Source organism: Dromiciops gliroides, chromosome 3, assembly GCF_019393635.1.
Source record: "Dromiciops gliroides isolate mDroGli1 chromosome 3, mDroGli1.pri, whole genome shotgun sequence".
In the NCBI taxonomy this organism is placed as follows: domain Eukaryota; kingdom Metazoa; phylum Chordata; class Mammalia; order Microbiotheria; family Microbiotheriidae; genus Dromiciops; species Dromiciops gliroides.
The window spans coordinates 484,690,436-484,709,998 of NC_057863.1; the positions used below are offsets into that span (position 1 = coordinate 484,690,436).

At 39.8% G+C, this 19,563-nt stretch overlaps 1 protein-coding gene across 2 annotated transcripts in view; it reads left to right on the forward strand.

The window, feature by feature from the left end:
* Positions 1 to 14,172: 14,172 nt before the first annotated feature.
* Positions 14,173 to 19,563, forward strand: part of SPATA13 (spermatogenesis associated 13) — a 153,197-nt gene continuing 147,806 nt past the window's right edge. For both annotated transcript variants that reach the window (XM_043994976.1, XM_043994978.1), the window contains exon 1: positions 14,173 to 14,358. The gene's annotated coding sequence lies outside the window, so the exon portion shown is untranslated. The remainder of the gene's footprint in view (positions 14,359 to 19,563) is intronic.

Consider the following 19,563-nt stretch of genomic DNA (forward strand, 5'->3'; position numbering starts at 1 on the left):
TAGAGGGTTTTTTTTTTTTCTTCTCAATTCTGGGGAGTGGTAGTGTGAGAGAGAAATGGCAGGTTTTTTTATCAGAAAATTTTTAAAAATTTTATCTCCAAAATCATGAACTCTGAAATTTCCTTTACTATAAGCTCTTGATTTAACTTTCTCTTTCCTTCATTTTTCCCAAATGTGTTCAGCTTCATTATGACCACCAGATTTTCAATCCCCCTTTAACTTTTCAGTCTTTACCTTTCTCTGGATTCATTGTCACCCTAACCAGTCAGTCATTTAAGTGTTGTACTACTATTCTCTATCCTTGAATTCCTTTTCTTCTGGACTTTCCTATTATTCCCATCATAACCCTTAACCCACATATACAATCTATATGGAGAATGAAGTTGAATGAATCCTCTAAAAATTCATGCTACCTCACCCCAATTGAACCCACATTTCAGTATGGTAATCCTTATATAAAACACTTATTTATGAATAAATCAATAAATTAAAAGCAGATTAGACTGCTTGAGGACATAGTGGATTCTCTATTACTGGAAAACTACAGGCAAAGGCTGAGTACCTGTTGTGTATGTTGTAGGAGTTATCTTTCAGGTGTAGGTTGGATTCTATATAGCCCCTGAGGTCCCTTTCCATTCTGAAATTCTTGGATGCTCTCAAACTTTACAGAAACTATTATATATCTATCTTTTTAAAGCCCTCACTTTTTCCCATCCCGCACTCAAATTCTCACCTTCTCTTCTGTACTCCTGTGGCAAATTAGCTTTGTGATCTGGCCCATTTAATGTGTCCCTAGGCCTTCAAAGTAGGCTTTTATAATTCTTGTGTAACACTGGTAGTTGTGGACATGGCCAATGCTGGAATTTGTTTTGCTTGACTATACTTTTTTATAATAGAGGTTTATAATAGTTTTTTGCATTCTCTTTTGAGGGTGCAATTGGCTTTCCTATCCTCCTGATATTCATCTCCCTCTTTTCTGTACTCCCTTTGTCCCTGGAAATTTAATCGGTTACACCCGGGGTGTTTTTTTGTTTTGTTTTGTTTTGGTTTGGTTTTAGGTAGGGCAATGAGGGTTAAGTGACTTGCCCAAGGTCACACAGCTAGTAAGTGTCACGTGTCAGAGGCCGGATTTGAACTCAGGCCCTCCTGAATCCAGTGAGGTGCTTTATCCACTGTGCCACCTAGCTGCCCCCTACACCCTGTTACAACAATAATTTCTTGTTTTGTTTTGTTTTTTAATCTTGAGGCAATATAATGATCTCTCAGATCCATGCAGTCCCCTCCTCTACTGCTTTATGGAGTTTATATTAGAAAAAAAGATTAGGAATACAATCACAGTAGCTCTGAGTCCCCAGTTAGAAAAATTCCTAACATTTAGGCATGAGAGCAGCCTTAATTTAAATTTATGTTTATCTTTAACCTCTGGATTTTTTATGGTTAAAGTAAAAAATTAGGTTACCAAAAATGGTAGGATAAAAATGAATAGAATATGTTACAATGTCTCTTTTTTGTTAGTTTCTTAGTTTGGGGTTTTTGATTTTGTTTTTGTTGTTGTTGTTGTTGTTTTGGCAGGGCAATGAGGGTTAAGTGATTTGCACGGGATCACACAGCTAGTAAGTGTCAAGTGTCTGAGGTTGGCTTTGAACTCAGGTACTCCTGAATCCAGGGCCAGTGCTTTATCCACTGCACCACCTAGCTGCCCCCAACAATGTCTCTTAAACGAAAGGAAGTTGGGAGGAAAACATTTTCTTGTACTTTTTCTTAATCCTTGAAACACTGGGTACAACTGGTAATAACTTCAGCTTCTCTCTTTTTTTGAGATTCCTATAGGGGATGTTGGCCCTTATATTTCTCCCTTTTCTGCCACAGCTCAGCCCTACATTTTCTTTCCCATTTTGCACTTGTGCCACTGATTCTTTCACCCCTTTCTTTCAGCCTATCTCTCAAATCCTTTGTGTTTTTCTTTGAGAACTCTGGATCTTGACTAAATTCTACCTTCTGGCTCAAAAATCTTCACAGTCTCAAATTGTTCTCAGGGTTAAGAGATAATTTTTATCTTTTTGAACTACAAATCCCATGATGCCATTCATTTTTGAAAGCTCTATTATAAATGTGCTGTATATCTAATCCCTGACAAGCTACCTTTCTATTGTTCCAGCCCGTTCTAGATAAACATAGATGTATAACAAATACAATATCAAATATTATGTTAAGATAGATGGGGGGCAGCTAGGTGGCACAGTGGATAGAGCACTGGCCCTGGATTCAGGAGGACCTGAGTTCAAATCCAACCTCAGACGCTTAACACTTACTAGCTATGTGACCCTGGGCAAGTCACTTAACCCCAATTAATTGCCTCACAAAACAAACAAACAAACAAAAAAGATAGATGGGGAGAAAAAAACTGAAGACATTAACAGTTATATACATTTCTTAGAATGCATGCTAAATAAGATATATGTTTTATGGAAAAATTTTCAGGAGAAAAAGGCATCCTGTGTCAGCTCCAACAGGGTAACATTAGTTAAAAAAGAATAAGATGGGGGCAACTAGGTGGTGCAGTGGATAGAGCACCAGCCCTGGATTCAGGGGTACCTTAGTTCAAATCCGACATCAGACATTTGACACTTAGTAGCTGTGTGACCCTGTGCAAGTCACTCAACCCTCATTGCCCTATGCAAAAACAAAAACAAACAAACAAAAAAATAAGATGCAACTAACAGAGAGGGCAAAATGCTAGAGCATGTGCTTTTTTTCCATTTTGGTAGTTAAAATTCTATATAATCTTTAAGCCACGTAGGAAAAATTCCTGCTTTCTTGAGATCTTTATTGGAGAAAAAAACAATCATAAAGTGTGAAGACTGAGAACCTAGGGAAGTGATTGGTGACTGTTAATTTCGGCTTACTGTCTGTAACTATCATTAATTCTGAGGTCTGAATAGAGGACATTTTGTAAATCTGAAACCATGCAATGAATCAGATGAGTTGCCAAGTTCTTTTCTCCAGACCACTCCAAATCTTGCTGTAGCTTTGGTAAAGAGTACCCTTGCTCCCTGCTTTCCTTGAACCTAAAATGATGATATCTCAACTTCTTCTAGGAGTTCATTCTTGTGGCATTTTCAAGGTGAGTGAACTATACTTAGTCCTACAGATTTATTTGGTGGATCAATTAGTGAATGGTCCAGTTTGTAAAGGGCTTTGAAGCTTGAAACCTCTGTTTTAAGTGGCACTACCATCTGATTGTTTGTAGTACATATAACCAAACATGTTCTCCATCAGTAGACAGCCACTTGAAAGTAAATAATTAATCATCTCTTTCTCTCCTAGTTGTTTCCTTTCACCTTTAAAGTCAGCAAGAGCTTCTGCAGAGATAGGGAAACAGGATGAATGGATTAACTAAAGCTTCAAAATGATTAAATATGGTCAGAACTGAAAGCCAAGTCCATCCAACTTACTAGTGTGAGCCAGTCATTTATTCAGGTTAAGACAGAACTCTATTATTTCAAAGAGGTCCGGTATTGCTTTACTGGACTGGTCTATTTATTAGGAGAGGAAACCAGTCAGTCAATAAATATTTATTAAGCATTTACTATGTGCCAGGCACTGTGCTAAGAGCAAAGAATACAAAAAGAGTAAAAGACAGTCCTTCCCCTCAAAGAGCTTCCAATCTAACGGGAGACACAACAAACAAATTGTAAAAACAAGGTATGGGGCAGCTAGGTGGTGCAGTGGATAAAGCACCAGCCCTGGATTCAGGAGTACCTGAGTTCAAATCCAGCCTCAGACATTTGACACATACTAGCTGTGTGACCCTGGGCAAGTCACTTAACCCCCATTGCCCTGACCCCCCCCCCCAAAAAAACCCAGACAAACAAAAACAAGTTATGTACAGGATAAATAGGAAATAAATAAAAGGGAGAAAGCACTGGAATTAAGAATCTGGAAAAAGTGTACTGTAGAAAAAGGGATTTTAGTTAAGACTTAAAGGAAGCCAAGAAAGCCTGTAGGTAGAGACCAGGAAGCAGAAAATTCCAGTCATGGGGGATAGCCAGAGAAAATGCCTGGAGTCGAGAGATACAGTATTTTGTTTATGGAATAGCAAGAAGGCCAGTGTCACTGCATTGAAGAGTATTAGGGGGTACAGTATAAGAAGAATGGAAGGAGGAGGAGGAACAGGAAGAGGAGAAGGGGGAAATAAATTTATAAAGCAAAATGAATAAAAAGAGTTGTTATTGTTCAGTTGTCTCTGACTCTTTGTGACTTCTTAGCAAAGATACTGAAGTGGTTTGCCATTTCCTTCTCCAGCACATTTTACAGATGAGGAAACTGATGCAAATAGGGTTAAGTGACTTGTCCAGGGTCACACAGATACTAAGTGTCTGAAGCTAAGTGTTGGAACTCAGGGAGATGAGGCTTCTTGACTCCAGGCAGAGTGCTCTGTACACTATGGCCCCACTAGCTGCCCTATTGGCCAAGAAATATACTAGCAAATCATAGGATGAGGAAAGACTTCATAAAAGGTAACAAATCCCATCTCTGCTGCTTCTACCTGTGTGACCTTTGACAGATCACATTACCTCCCTAAGCCTCTGTTTCCTCCTCTGTAAAATAATAGGGTTAGATTTAGATGGTCTTTGAAGTCTCTTCCAATTCCTTTGTTGTTGTTCAGTTGTATTTGACTCTTCTTAACCCCATTTGGGGTTTTCTTGGCAAAGATACCAGAATGGTTTGTCATTTGTTTCTCCAGGTCATTTTACAGATGGGGAAACTGAGGCAAACGGGGTGAAGTGACTTGCTCAGGGTCACAGAGCTAGTGTCTGGGGACAGATTTGAACTCGGGCATGTTCTCTCCACTGTGCTACCTAGCTGTCCCCATTTCCTTTCAAATAGATGGTGAAGTTCACTTTGTATTAGTGGCTGCTGAAGGGAAGCAATGAATAAAAATGCTTAGACTAGGGCAAGGACCTATTGAGTAAAAGGGTGGTATTCTAGCACATGCTTAATGAAGGAAAGGAAAGGAATGTGAGTTTGGGGATGTGTGTGTGTGTGTGTGTGTGTGTGTGTGTGTTGTGGTATCTTTTTAAAGTTCAGTTTGTGGAAAAGCAATCAGGATAGTGCAGCAAAAAGAGAGCTGATTTTGGAGTTGACAGATCTGGATTTGAGTTCTGGGTCAGTTGTTTATTACCTATATGTCCTTGAATAAGTAACTTTTTCCCTCTGAGCCTCAATAGGGGATCTCATCCATGGACCTGAGATTACATAGGCTAACAATACTGACTCTGTATTGCTTCTTGTTTTTTAGTAGCATACTGTTATGATCTTCACTTTTCATATGATACATCTGGCAAGGAGGTGATAAAGTCCAGGTTCTTCTACTCTTGCCAGGGAGAATAAATCACTATAAAAACAGACAGGTCTGCTGTTTTCTCTGTCTCTCTCTTTTAATTTTGTATTAATTTTTTAATTTGTGAAATAAAACAAGCATTTCCATAACATAGTAGAATAATAAAAACAGATGACTGCACATAAAACTGCAAATCTCTTGAACATAACTAGCTATTCCTTTTAAATACAAAATAGTTATATAACTTTCTCTTTTTTTTTCTTTCTTTTTTTTTTTTTTGGTGGGGCAATGAGGGTTAAGTGACCTGCCCAGGCTCACACAGCTAGTAAGTGTCAGGTGTCTGAGGTCAAATGAGGTCCTCCTGAATCCAGGGCCGGTGCTTTATCTACTGTGCCACCTAGCTGCCCCTTTTACCCTTTTTTATTCCTCCTATCCCCCCTTGCAGATGGTTACCATCACACACACACATGTAAAACCATTCCATGTATTTCTATTTATCAGTTCTTTCTCTGGATGTAAATAGCATTTTTCTTCATATGTCCTTTATAGTTAATTTCAGTATTTATAGTAGTCAAAATGACTTAGTCACTCAAAGTTGTTCTTAAAACAGTATTGCTGTTACTGTATACAATGTTTTCCTGGTTCTACTCATTTCCTTCTGCTGTTCTCTTGATGGTTTCATCTCTCATCTACACTCCCTCTCCCCTCCAACTCTGCTGTAGGATCTTATCACCTCACACCTGTTGCAATAGCCAGTTGGTTGGTCTCCCTGCCTCAAGTGTCTCCCTACTCCACTTCATTCTTTACTCAGTTGTCAAATTAGTCTTCCTGAAATGCAGATCTGACCATGTCACCCTCCTCTTCCCCATTTTATAAACTTCAGTGAATCCCTATTACCTCTAGGATCCAATATAAAATCTGGCATTCAAAGCCCTTCACACCCTGGCTCCCTCCTACTTTTCTAGTCTATTCCCCACAATGCATTTTGCATTCTAGTGACACTAGCCTCCTTGCTGTTCCTCAAATATATTATTCCAGCTCCTCCAAACCCCTCATTTTAAAGATGAGGAAATGAAACTCATTGAGTTTAAGTGGCTTGCCCAAGCTACTAAGTGTTGGAGTTAGGATTTGAACCCATATATTCTGACTTCAAATTCAGTATTCTTTTTCACTGTATCATGCTGCCTCTTAAGCCTATAGAACCAGATATTCCCATCCAAGTATTAACCAAGCCCAACTCTGTTTGGCATCTGAGATTAGATGAAATGAATGAATAAATAAATGAACAGAAAAAGCATGTATTAAGTGATTACTGTGTACCAAGCTCTGTGCTAAGCATTGAGAATACAGATACAACAAACAAGAAGGTCCTTTAAACTCAAGAATTTACCATTCCATTAATGGAAGATAACACATAAAGGGGAGTTTAAAATGGGGCTAGGGAGTATGGGTATAGTATGCCATCTTGGTGGTGTAATTTGTAAATACCTAGGAAATGGTAAGGTGGTCTGATTCTGAGCAAAATAAGGTAACAACTTCCCTATCAGAGCCCAAGGTCCTGTGCCAGAATCCAAGTTCTGATGGGAAAGACATGAGTAGGATGGATGGAATACAGGTAACAGTTTGGAAATGGCTGTTAAGTGATGTCCAAGTTCCAGGTGATATGACTGTTGATCAGCCTCCTCTATGGCACAGTTTTGGAAAAGGAACAACAATGGGCAGTGCTAATCAATTGTAACAAAGAGTAAGAAAAGATCTTTACTGGATTTCAGAAAAACCTGGAAAGACTTACATGAACTGATGTTGAGTGAAATGAGCAGAACCAAGAGAACATTGTACACAATATCAACAACATTGTGGGATGATCAACTGTGATAGACTTAACTCTTCTTAGTGATACAAGATAATGCCAAAAGACTTATGGTGGAAAATGCCCTCCACATGCAGAAAAAGAACTGTGGAATCTGAATGCAGATCAAAGCATACTATTTTCACTATTGTTGTTGCTTTTTTGTTATTGTTTTTGTTTATTCTTTCTTGTGTTTTTTTTCTTTTTGTTCTGATTCTTCTCTTACAACATGACTAATGTAGAAATATGTTTAACATGATTGTAATGTATAACCTATAGCAAATTGCTTGCGGGCCTCAGGCGGGGGAAGGGAAGGGAGGGTGGGAGAAAAATTTGGAATGGAAAAAATATCTTTACATGTAATTGGAAAAAAATTAAAAATAATTTTTTGTTAACAGGTACTTTATAGATTTGTATAGATTGGTCAGAGAATTGGACTTGTTTCCATCTCACAGATAGATACCTATGCCCTTCCCATCCTAACAAGGTAACAATCATGTAAATTTTGTTATTAAAAAAAAGCTAAATCTGTTTAGAAATAGCTATAAGTGGCACAGGGCAGCTAGGTGGCACAGTGCCAATATAGAGTACGGGGCCTGGAGTCAGGAAAACTCATCTTCCTAAGTTAAAATCTGGCCCCAGATGGTTACTAGCTGTGTGACCCTGGGCAAGTCACTTAAAACTGTTTGTCTCTTTTTCCTCATCTGTAAAATGAGCTGGAGAAGGCAGTGGCAAACTACTCCAGGATCTTTGCCAAGAAAACCCTAAATGGGGTCATGAAGAGTTGAATATGACTAATAACCAAAAGAAAAGATGGTTCAGGAACCATTTCTCAGAGCAGAGGGCTAGGGATAGGGGCAGTTTCCAAAGAGAATTCTCTCATCTCACTGTCCTTTGAACCTTGTAGCTAGCATAAATGTGATTCCTCTTTTAAATGCCAGGTTCTTTTTGCCCCAAGGGCAGTCAGATTCATTGGCCTGGGAACCTGTGCCTGGAGTTTTAGCCAATCTTACCCTTCTCTTACTTTATCCCTCTAGGGAATCTTTAATCTATCCAGAGATTGAGGTAACATGGATATAAATAATAATGTGAAAATAATTGCTAAGTGCTCAGGTAACCTACAGTCACCTAACCTATGGACCATTGTGCATACCTTAGGAAGTTCTGTGTCTTCTTGGGGTACCATGGTAGAAAAGCAGCTCATTAGTGATTCTGCAAAGGCTGTTCTGGGCCTTTGCTTGCTGAACACATTAAGGATTATAACCTATATGATTTTAAAAGGGCTCCTCATTTAATTCTCCCAACGGCCATTCGAAGCAGTTTTACAGGTGAGAGAATGAGGTTAAATAATTTGTCCAAAGTTACACAGCAGAGTTGGCAGCTGAATTTTCTTTTGAGAGGAGGCCTAGCCTTTGAAAAAGCCCAGGACTTGGAATCAAAAGTGAGCTGTGTTATCATGGGCAAGTCACTTAAGTCCTCATTTAGAAAATGGCCATAGTATTACTTGTGTATCTACCTCAGGAGTTGTTGTGAGCGAAGGGCTTTTTAAGCTACCATTAGTGGTTTACCCAATTCTTCAGTTTACACCTAGTATGGGCAATCTTCTAGTCCAACTGCCATTAGCCTAGTTCAGTTTCTCATTCCTTTCCCCCACTTTTTTGCCTAGGCCTAGACCAGAGGTTCTTAACCTTGGGTCAGTGAACTTTTTTCCCAAATATTTTGATAATTTTCTTTCAATATAATTGGCATTCTTTGGAATCCTATGTATTTTATTTTATGCATTTAAAAATATTATTCTAACAAAGCTTCTCATAGACTTTACTAGACACACTTGATACTTTTTTGCTTTGGGATCTTTGGTCAAAACTCCCTTTGCCTGAATACTTTCTCTTCTACTTGTTAAAATCCCACCTAATTGTCAAAGAATTGGAAATTGAAGGGATGCTTATCAATTGGGGAATGGCTAAACAAGTTGTGGTGTATGATTGCGATGTAATATTATTGTGCTGTAAGAAATGACAAACAGGATCATTTCAGAAAAACCTGGGAAGACATAAATATTAATGTGAAGTGAAGTGAGTAGAACCAGGAGAACATTGCATACTGTAGCAACATCCACTGTGAAAGATTTAAGTACTTTGATTAAGATCATGATCTAAGGCAATTCCAAAAGATCCATGATGGAAAATGTTATCTACTTCCAGAGAGAGAATTGATTGAACTCTGAGTGTAAATTGAAGTATGATTTTTTTTCTACTTTAATTTTCCTGCTTGCTTTGCAATGTGGCTAATATAGAACTATATTTTACATGATTTCACATGTATAATTGATGTCATATCATTTGCCTTCTCAATGCATGGGGAAAGGTTTGGTGGGAGGAAGAAAATTTGGAATTCAAAATTTTAAAATAAAAAAAAATAATAAGTTAAAAAGAAAAATCCCGCCTATTTTGCAATCCCCAACTTAAATTCGACTACTCTCATAAAGTTTTCCTGTATCTCCCCTATTTTCAAGTCATCTCTCTTGCCTTTGAACTATGTACTCTTTCCCTTTTAATTGAACTTATCACATTTATCTCTATACTATCTCCCCTTATGTTACTCTGTAAGAGCAGAGACAATTCCTTGCTCACTTCTATTTCTTCTAAGTGTGCAACTACCCACTGAGTGATTTAGTGGGTAAAGAAAAGAATAGGGGGGGAAATGACTGCCTGGATGTAATAATTCGACATTTTCGTTTTTAAGTCACACGTAGTAGGCATTTATTAAATACATATTGTATTGAGCTGAATTTATCACACAGTAAAATTTTGAGGCAGAATTTGAATCCCTTATGCATGTAGATACTATTTTAACTTTGATTTCTGTGGATGCAGTCCTTAAGGAAGTCATACTAGGGGGCAACTAGGTAGTGCAGTGAGCATTGTATAGATTTGCTTGACTTAGGGGGCAGGGCTATGAGGGTTAAGTGACGTGCCCAGGGTCACACAGCTAGTAAGTGTCAAGTGTCTGAGGCCGGATTTGAACTCAGGTCCTCCTGAATCCAGGGCCGGTGTTTTATCCACTGCTCTACCTAGCTGCCCCTTCCAATAGCTTTCTAAAAGGCATTCCTGTCTACTCTTTCCTCAATCCAATTCCTCCTTTATATTTCTACCAGAATAATTCTTTCATACACAGATCTGGCTATATCTGTTCTCTGCTCAGTTATCTCTGCCTACTTAGTAAAGTGGGGCAGCTAGGTGGTGCAATAGATAGAGCACCAACCTTAGAGTCTGTAGGACCTGAGTTCAAATCTCACCTCAGACACTTACTAGCTGTGTGACCCTAGGCAAGTCACTCAACCCTGATAGCTTTAAAAAAAACCCAAAACCTGAGGCCATTTTCAGTCCTCCTGATAAATATTGCTGCTGGACCGGAATGGCTCTGGAGGAATGAGTGAAGTTGGTGACCTTGCACAGCCCTCCCTCACTTAAATCCAATTCACTACATCATGACATCACCCCAATGTCATGGTCCTCTTCCAGAACGAAGGACAAACAACAAACAGACTTAGTAAAGTTCAAACTTCTTTGCCTGGTATTCAAGGCTTTCTAAAATCTAGTGTCATCCTACTTTTCCAGAGGTATGGATATGAATATGAATACTCATCTCCATCAAATATATTCTCTAGCCAAACCGAACTGTTCTTTGCCCTCCCCCTCCTCCAAATCTTCCCAAACACAATGTATGCCTGCATTCTTACACCTCCATCCCCTCCTTCAGGCTATTTATTCCCTATTTCTGAAATTCCTTTCCTCCCTCCCTTTGCCTAGTCTTAAATCTATCCTTAAAATTAATATTTAAAAGACACTATTTCCATGAAGCCTTCCTGGAATGTTAAGAGTTAGAAATGTCTTTTCCATTAAGCCCTCATGTACCTTTTTTTTTTTTTTTGCTGGGCAATGAGGGTTAACTGACTTGCCTAGGGTCACACAGCTAGTAAGTGTCAAGTGTCTGAGGCTGGATTTGAACTCATGGTACTCCTGAATCTACGGCCGGTGCTTTATCCACTACACCACCTAGCTGCCCCCGTGTACCTTTTTTTAAACTCAGTAAGACCAGTATGTATTCTCTATTGTAGCCATATGTGTTTTTTTCTTACTAAATTCAAAGAGGGCAAGAATTATCCTAAACTTTGTATCCTCTCTAGCACAGCACTCTGAGCACAGGTAAGTGCTTCACAAATGTTATCTGTATTGAATTACATTGTATTATTTTTCCGGGGGGGGGGGGCGGGGCAACATTGCCTGTCCTAAATTTGTTAGCAACGTTGTAGCTTTATCTGTGAAATTAAAGAGTTAGACTAGATTGGTTGGTTCTTAACCTAGGGTCCATTGACCCTCAAAAGGATCTGTTGATAGATTTTAAGGAGTCTATGAACTTGGATGGGAAATTATATATATATATTTCCCATCCAAGTTCATATATATATATATATATATGTATATATATATATATATATACATATCCTTATTTTCACTAACAGACTGAAATCTAGCATTTCCTACATTTTGTCTTATTATTTATACTTTAAAACACTCTGAGGAGAGAATCTGTAGATTCCAGCAATGGGGAGGATGTAGGCATAAAGGTTAAGAACTCCTGGATCTGGAGCAGCTAGGTGGCACAGTGGATAAAGCATGGACCCTGGATTCAGGAGGACCTGAGTTCAAATCCAGCCTCAGACATTTGACACTTACCAGCTGTGTGACCCTGGGCAAGTCACTCAACCCTCATTGCCCCGAAAAAAAAAATTAAAATAAACAAACAAAAACTCCTGTATTAAAAGATCTTTGAGGTCTTTCTGTGTTCAAACAGTCTCTTTGAGTCCTGCCTAACAAACTAATGAGGCAGGGGAGAAAAGAGAGATCAATATCTTTTAGTCATGGGTATTTGGGATTTTGTTGTTGTTGTTGTTCTTATTCACTAGCAGTTCTTGAAATCACACCCAGAAATAATCACCATCTAATATTGGACATGGAAAGGACCCTAGAGATCATTAGTCAACTTCTTTTGTTTTATAGTGGAGTATTGACAGGTGATGTGACTTATCTAAGGTGACACAGCTGGTTGATAAACAAGACTAATGGAACTGTCTTGACTCTTATTCCAGTAATCCTACCACTGTACAGGCAAAGAGCCACAAAGCCACTAAGAGGCTATGCTCAGTATTCATATTATGCACCACCAAGACTTCAATGGACGTGTGCTATGTGGTGGTTTTGCATTGAAAAAAACCCCAATGACTTAGCAAATCAGTGATGGTTCTAAAGAATTGTTATAATTGTAAACAATTGATTTCAATAATTGTTTAAAACACAGGAGATTGTCATATGGAAATATTTTTAAATGTATATAGCTATTCTCAGCAATACAATGATCCAAGATAATCCCAAAGGGCTAACGATCAAGCATACTAGCTACTTCCAAAGGAAGAACTGATATTGAACACAGACTGAAACATGCTATTTTTCATTTTCTTTCACTTTTTTCTTTTATTCAAGTTTTCTTATACAAAATGACTAATATGGTAATGTTTTACATAATTGCACATGTATAATATATCTGATTGCTTACTGCCTCAGGGAGGAGGGAGGAAGGGAAAGAGGGATAAAATTTGGAACTCAAAACTTTAAATAAAAAGTTTATTATTATTTTTTTAAGTTCAAGGTATATGCCAAACTAGGTATTTGAAGACATGGCATACACATATTATTTCTTTAATTTTATTATTAATTTTTAACTTTTTAGATAATTTAGAATACTCTCACATGTTTTAAATATGTGTGCAGTCTATATGTAATATGCTTTATTTTCGACCTTCTTTCAGACACCTTCTACATGATTCCTCCCCAGCTGTTCTTGCCCTCTATCCCCAAAATATACCTTGTACACACACACACACACACACACACACACACACACACACACACAAGAAATTTAGGTAAATGTTTTCTTCCCCATAATGAAACTCTTTGAGGGTAGGGTCTAAATCTTTTTTTTTTTTTGTCTGTGTTTCCTCAATGCCTAGCACAGTACTTGGCCCTTAGTAGATAATAAATGCTTGCTGATTAGATTCACTGGAATTTGTGTAACCATGAAATATATTGTGAACAGTAGAGATTTCCAGTAGGGAACATTTTGCTTAGTCTGTGTTTCTCATTTGGATTCCGAATCTGTCTCTGTCTACCTTTATAGATATAAAAAGGTGGATATATTTTTATCTATATATCTGTACACATACATTTATGTGTACATACACATGGTAATACACACAATAAGCACCCATATACATATGAATGCATTCTTTAAATACATATTATATACAAGTGTATATATGCGTACACGTGTGCATATGCATATACACATTTGTATTTGTGTTATGTATATGTATCTCTGTATACATGTGCATTACACACAATATATTTTGCCATCGCCGATCACAGAGAAGACTCAGGAGACTTTTAACTTTGGATCAGTGAAATACTCCAAACAAGACGCGGTCCTTGGCCTCCGGGGAAATCAGTAGGTTTTAAACCTACCCACCCTTTCCTTTTCCCCAGCTGCCAAGCAGGCAAAGCCAAGCGAAAGTCTGGCTGTGCTGCCTTAGCCTGGAGTGAACTTCCCCCTCAACCCCCATTCTGAAGAGTAGCTCGGGTGAAAAGTTAGGGGCGGTTACTATGTCAACCGAGTAGGCTGGCTCCTTTTCTCCTCCCTGCGGCCGGCTCGATGCGCCGCGGGGAGCGCGGGGGGCCACCAAATCTGAAAGCTGCTAGCTTCTTCTCTCTCCCGCTTGGCCCGGCTCTTTCTTAGGCAGAAGCCCCGCCCCCTGGCCGGCGGTGGGAGGCACTGAGGCTCCTGATTGGTGCGAGGGCGCCCGGGCCCCGTAGTCAGCCCAGCGTTCAGCTTGCAGCATTGCTTTGGAAACCCTGAGCTATAGTCCTTCACTCGGGCTCGGGAGGGGAAACTACTCCAAGCCACTGCAGCGCCTGTGCATGCATTCGGCTGGCATGGAACCGCTTTGGGGCTTTTCTGCCTTTTAGAAACTGCCACCGAATCTAAAGGCTAAGATCGTCCCCTGGTTTTTGTGCGCGGGTGGAAGTTTCTTTGGGGGCTCTGCGAAGAGGTAAGGCTGAACTAAGACTGAATAATTAATTCATCCTCGTTCCTCTCCTTCCCAATAAACTGACATAACTAGTCTGTGCCTGTGTAGCTATAGCTGAAGCCTTGGTGCATGCCTCCCTTACCCATTCATCCACTTTCACTCAGACTCAGTAAAATATGAACTCTGATTGGAAGAGCTACGTGACCCAGGAGGATTAAGACGGTTTAGATCGAAGGATAATGGAGATGCTCCACCCCTCTGGCTGCTTCTAAGGTGCTGTCTGGTGCGCCTGACCACCTGTTTGTTCGGCAGGCGCTTTCCACCTCTACGCTGAGTGCTGTCTGCGTCTCCCCCCTTTCCCGCTCGCCCCTAGAAAAGAGTCGTTGCCAAAGCAGTGACCGAATTTGTTTAATGTGCCGCGAAGCTTCGGCTTGCTCTGGGACCAGGTCGTTTGCTTAGCGATTGTGATGCAACTTCACTCCCCAATTCTAGTGTCCGGCCATCCCGAAACTTCCTCCTGCCTGGGGTGCTGCCTGGAGGCGTGGGGGTGAACATGAAAACTTCTCTCCGGCTTTACACAAGTTGTGGCTGCTTTCTCCCCTTTGTTTTCTCCCTGGTGGGAAAGTGGGAACAGAGGCATACCACTTACTGAATAACTGAGGTCAGACGGTCTCCCCCAATGCTGGGGACCTCAGCGGTGTCACTACCCTGAGATACTGAGTGGGAGAGCTTGGCTTCTAAAGGGAATGTCCTCCCCTGCCCCCCTCCCTCCCCCCCACCCCCACCCCCCGCTACTCCAGACTCTTGTAAGGTTCCTATTTCAAGAGAAAGTAAGGAGGACACGGAGCCAGTCTTCCCGAAGAAACTAAACTGGTGAAGTTAGTCCAGTTTTTCTGTGAGATGGGAAGATTGCTAGATAACCCAAAGGAAAATATCAAGCTTAACATTGCCGCCAAGGTCAGGGGGACCTCAGGTGATCTGCTGGCTGAGCAGCCACTTGACTGTGCAAAGTTAAATCGCCTGGGACTGTGCCCAGAACAAAAACAAAATAAAAACCTTTCTGGTTGGGGTTGGTTTTTTAACGCAATAATAATGGGGTTTGGAGTTAGGAAGACTTGAGTTCAAAGCCTGCCTCTCAAGTACTAGATGTGTGAACTTGAAATTATAAGATTAGAGATCCCTAGATCTGGAAAGAAGATCAGATGTCATCTAATCCAACCCCCTCATTTTACAGAAGAGGAAACTGAGGCTCATCGAGATTATGTGACTTTTTAAAGTTACAAGATGCTTCAAGCAAACTCCTTCCCTTGGTTGCATCCATTTGGTGCAAGAGAACACTTTGATGAAGTCACCGACCCTTTGAGTATTTTAATAATATGATTTTTAAAAAAATAGTAACTGATTTCATAAGGATAGGCAGCTCCTGGTTAAAAACAAACAAAAAAAACCAAAACAAACAAAACTCTTTTCACCATTGTAGATGGGCACCTACTCTGTGACTTCCAATATTAGAGTTTCCTGAAGACACCGAGAGGTTAAATAACTTGCCCAGGATCATGCAACCAGAATGAGTCAGAAACAGGACTGGAACACAGTTCATCTTGTCACCAGGACTCTCTATCCACCATATTGCACCTTCAGCAATTGTGGTGATGATACTAAAAATTTGAATTTATTTCCTACTTTTTTTCTGAACTTAAAAAATCTTCCACTACTTGGTTTGCTCACATTCATACTCTGGTCCTTTACTCTTATCACTATTTTCTCCTGTATTTCTCCTATATATCACAACCCAATTCTGCTGCTCTCCCTTCACTCCAAACATAAAATCCATACCCATTGCTCTTCCATTTTATAGTCAGGTCCCCTCTGCTGCCCCCACTGCTTGTCTTTCAGACATTCCCATTACATTATACTCCACCCTCTTCCCTTTTAATTAAGTACCCCCTACTTGTGTGGGTTTTTTTTTCCCTTCTCTGTTCTATCTTCTCTCCCCTGAATCTTCTTGTCCTCCCCATGCTCACCCTTACCAGTCTTAGTACTTGTTCTTAAATCTTTCTGTGCCTGCCCCTCTATAACTTGTTTTCATTTTCAATACATTGCCTATTTACTGCTTTTGACATCCTTCCCTCCTGCCCCTAATTTAACTGGTCTTTGCCCCTGCTACATACACCCTGTTTCTCAGCTTCCTCCTCCACCCCAATTACCCCTTCCCAAACCTCCCCCCAGTCCCTTTCATCTTTTTTGCTTACTCCTCCCTTTACACTGCTCAGCCTGTTGCTTTATCCTAAACCACACCTTGTTTCAATATTTTCCCTCCTGGTTTTTTTTCTCTCTCTCTCACTTTTCCTTCTCTCTGTTTTCTCCCACATATGCTAGATTTCTGGCTCTTACTAACTCCTTTCCAGTCAGTCACCTATTTTTCCTCCAAATATCTATTTAGGGATTTTGGTAATGCTGTTTAAAATGGAAAGCACTATAAAAAGAAGCCCAGGGTATTTATTTGCAATTAACCCAGTAGTGTGGCTATTAGGCCCTCTACTGTACCCCATCAACATTTTTTTTTCATTTTAATGCAGTATCTTCCATAGTTTAGAATTATTTAGGTTGGGAAGAGCTAAAATTTAAATTTCCTATGCAATAGTTCCATCCCCCCACCCCCCAAAAAGATTACTTGTTTACCAAAATTTTAACTATTCAGCACATTTGCCCTCATCTTTTAGTTCTCTTAATTGAAATTTCTGAGGTCCCAGCTTCCTCTGGGATTTCTGGGAGATAACATGCATTAAGCCTTTTCCTGGGAGTGGGGACATTCTAATGGCATGGTATCTCCAGAAAGCCCCAGGGGGCACAGGCTAAACTGACTGTCAATTAATCAAAGTTTTCAGTTATCTGCTGCTCCCTCATGGACAATATTGCCCCTTCTGGCCACAGAAAACAAAGGAGAGATAGCTCTCTATTGGGCTTTAGAGAGTCTTTTAGAAGGAACTGGCTAGGGTAACAGCAGAGAAATTATAGTTTTTGAGAGGCAGCCTGGGGTAGTGGACTGAGAACTAACCTCAGGGTCACGGAGGCCTGAATTTAAGTCTTGTTTCTCGAGCATATAGTCTGGGTAATCTATGTAAGGCACTTAAACTCTCTGTGGTGCCTCAAGCAACACTGAGATTATAAATTACAAAGCAATCGATGGTCTGCCTCGGTAGTGGGAGGGGCAGTGGATTGGGTGCTGGGCCTGGAATTAGGAAGACTCCTTATCCAGAGTTCAAACGGGACACTTGTTAGGTGTGTGACCTCAGGCAGATCATTTAACCCTGTTTGCCTGAGTTCCTCTTCTTTAAAAACCATTCCAGTATCTTTGACAAGAAAATTCCAAATGGGGTGGAGAAAAATCACACATAACCGAATAGCAACATTGGTAGAGGGACTTTCTTCAAAAGGGAATTCTATATATTGAGATCACAGTTGGAGTCCAGAAACTGGTGCCTTAATAGTTCTTTTGGAAAATGTTTATATTTTCTATTAAGCCCTAGCAATTAGGTGGCATTTGATTTCTTTTTTGTACTAAATGACCACTAGGGCCTTCAATAACCCTAAGATTTTTAGGAGTCATGAGATCACAACGGCAATAATAATGGGGTTTGCAAAGCACTTTACAAATATCATCCCATTTGATCCTCACACCAACTCTGGAAAGGAGGTGCTGTTATTAGCCTCATTTTACAGATGGGGAAACTGAGCCTCTGAGTGGTTAAGTAATTTGTGGAGGATCACACAGCTCACAAGCAATCTAAGGCATGGTTTGAATTCAGGTCTTCCTGACTCCAGGTCCAGTGCTCTATCTGCCTTGTCAATCATAGATTTAGAACTGGGATGGACCTTTAAAGGCCATCAAGTCCAACACCCACATTTTTTTTTTCTTGGTGAGGCAATTGGGGTTAAGTGACTTGCCCAGGGTCACACAGCCAGTAAGTGTCAAGTGTTTGAGGCTGGATCTGAACTCAGGTCCTCCTGAATTCAGGGCCAGTACTCTATCCACTGCGCCACCTAGCTGCCCCCAACACCCACATTGCTCTTTCCACTAGGCCAGACTGCCCCCTTTTCCCTTCCCTGGATTCTCTTTCTGCATTTCTTCTCTGGTAAATTGGACTAGACTAAAAGTCTTTTTTGATTTTTAACAATCAATGACTCTTTAAACCTAAACTGGAGAAAACTCTTCTCCTTTAATCCGGGCCTCTATAGACTTCTGACTGGAAAGTTATTATGCCCTCAACCTAGACAGGCCCAATGTGTAGATGGTGAAATGAATTAGTATAGTATGGAAACTGGATAGCACTGGACTCCTAGTCAGGACATGGTTTCATATTTCATATTTCATATTTTTGTATTTCATATATTTTTCATCCTTCGTAATTCATATGCCAGCCCTAATATATATATATATATATACATATATATACATATATATACATATATATATATAGTTGTATACTTTTGGATGGTGAAGTTAATTAATTTGAGCCTTATTTTCCTCATTTGCAAAATGGCAATACGATTGTTGTGAAGGTGTTTTGAAGACTTGAGTTTTGATAACCATGATGATTAAGCAAATGACTACCCACCTGCTGTAATTTGAATGGTATCATAAGATCCTAACTGCCTCCGAATTCATTCCCCACTAGCCTAACCCTACATCACAATCCATTCATATGCGGACTGACATTTTCATTCATTAAGATCACGCCTTTGGGTTATATTTATGGCTAATATGTATACATTTTTCCTGGGAGAGATGGTGGAAGAATTATCTTCTCCCATGAACACATCAGTAACATTAACATACTGGTGCAGCTGTTTTTCTTCCAAGAGCTAGTTGTCTTCATTCATTCATTCATTCATTCATTCATTCATTCATTCATAATCTATTAGGAAAAAAATAATAATCTATTAGGGCCTAATATGTGTAGGGCCCCATGCTAAGCACTTGGGGAAAATAATCAGCAAACCTGGCATATAAATACTAATGTGAGACAGTCCCTGCCTACAAAGAGCTCACTTTCTAAGGAGATACTTATTCATGGATAAATATATTCAGGATATATAACAAATAAATACATAGTGACTTGAGATGTTAAAGCCTCTTACTTTAGAATCCTAGCTTCCTTTAAGTCTGAGTTCAAATATTATCTTCTACGTGAAGCCTCTCTTGATTCCCCCCAGCTGCTAATC